The 1043-nt window shown below is 57.5% G+C and overlaps 1 pseudogene across 1 annotated transcript; it reads right to left on the reverse strand.

Moving 5' to 3' along the window:
* Nucleotides 1-164: 164 nt before the first annotated feature.
* LOC113220636 lies at nucleotides 165-907 on the reverse strand (annotated as a pseudogene). The gene is made up of 2 exons (XR_003307440.1): nucleotides 619-907; nucleotides 165-514 (listed from the first exon to the last, which is right to left on the reverse strand). The product of XR_003307440.1 is annotated as a putative HLA class I histocompatibility antigen, alpha chain H pseudogene (transcript).
* Between the last annotated feature and the right edge of the window lie 136 nt (nucleotides 908-1043).

Below are 1043 nucleotides of genomic sequence, written 5' to 3' on the forward strand. Positions count from 1 at the left end.
GGCCATAAGATCTTAGAGGAACCTCCTAGTCTTGGACCCAAGAGAAATTTCCAGAACTATGACTACAGACCCAGGGCAGGATCAGGGAACAGGAGGAAAGCAGCTGTGTGTCCTGGACCAACTGCCCTCCCAAGGTCTGTCCTTAGCAGGGACCTTCCCCTGACTCGTGAATGCTGGAATCAGGACCCAATACCATAATCATCAAGGTGATACATCCGTCCTTCATTATCACATGTGCTACACAACAGAGTAAGTGCTGGCACACAGGGCCCCAGGCTGGGTTAGCCCCTGTGTGGATGCTGCTTCCCAGGAATGAGGCAGGGAACACTTCTACCTGGGGCTTGAAACCCCCAGAGGGACAAGAAAACCCAGACCCCACCCCTCACCCCTTCCCTACCTGAGCTCTTCCTCCTCCACATCACAGCAGCGACCACAGCTCCGGTGACCACAACTGCCAGGACAGCCAGGCCAGCAACGATGCCCACGATGGGGATGGTGGACTGGGAAGATGGCTCTGGGAAAGGAGGGGAAGGTGAGGGGCCCTGACCCTGCTGAAGGGTTCCAGAAGGGCTCCTGCTTTCCCTGAGAAGAGACATGACCCCTCATCCCCCTGCTTACCCCATCTCAGGGTGAGGGGCTCTGGCAGCCCCTGGTGCTGCACATGGCACATGTATCTCTGTTCTTCTCCAGAAGGCACCACCACAGCTCCCCACTTCTGGAAGGTTCCATCTCCTGCTGGCCTGGTCTCCACAAGCTCGGTGTCCTGAGTTTGGTCCTCCCCATCCCGCTGCCAGGTCAGTGTGATCTCCGCAGGGTAGAAGCCCAGGGCCCAGCACCTCAGGGTGGCCTCATGGTCAGAGACGGGGTGGTGGGTCACGTGTGTCTTTGGGGGATCTGATGGGAAGAGTCAGAAAATTCAGGCACTTTGCATCTCTCATGGGACACTCTAACAGCACCCATGTGACCATCCTGAGAATGGACAGGACACCTGGGGTAGGGGAGGGAGCACAGAAGCCAGACACCAGCCTGGACACAGGCATCTG

Source organism: Piliocolobus tephrosceles, unplaced genomic scaffold (assembly GCF_002776525.5).
Source record: "Piliocolobus tephrosceles isolate RC106 unplaced genomic scaffold, ASM277652v3 unscaffolded_7583, whole genome shotgun sequence".
NCBI lineage: Eukaryota > Metazoa > Chordata > Mammalia > Primates > Cercopithecidae > Piliocolobus > Piliocolobus tephrosceles.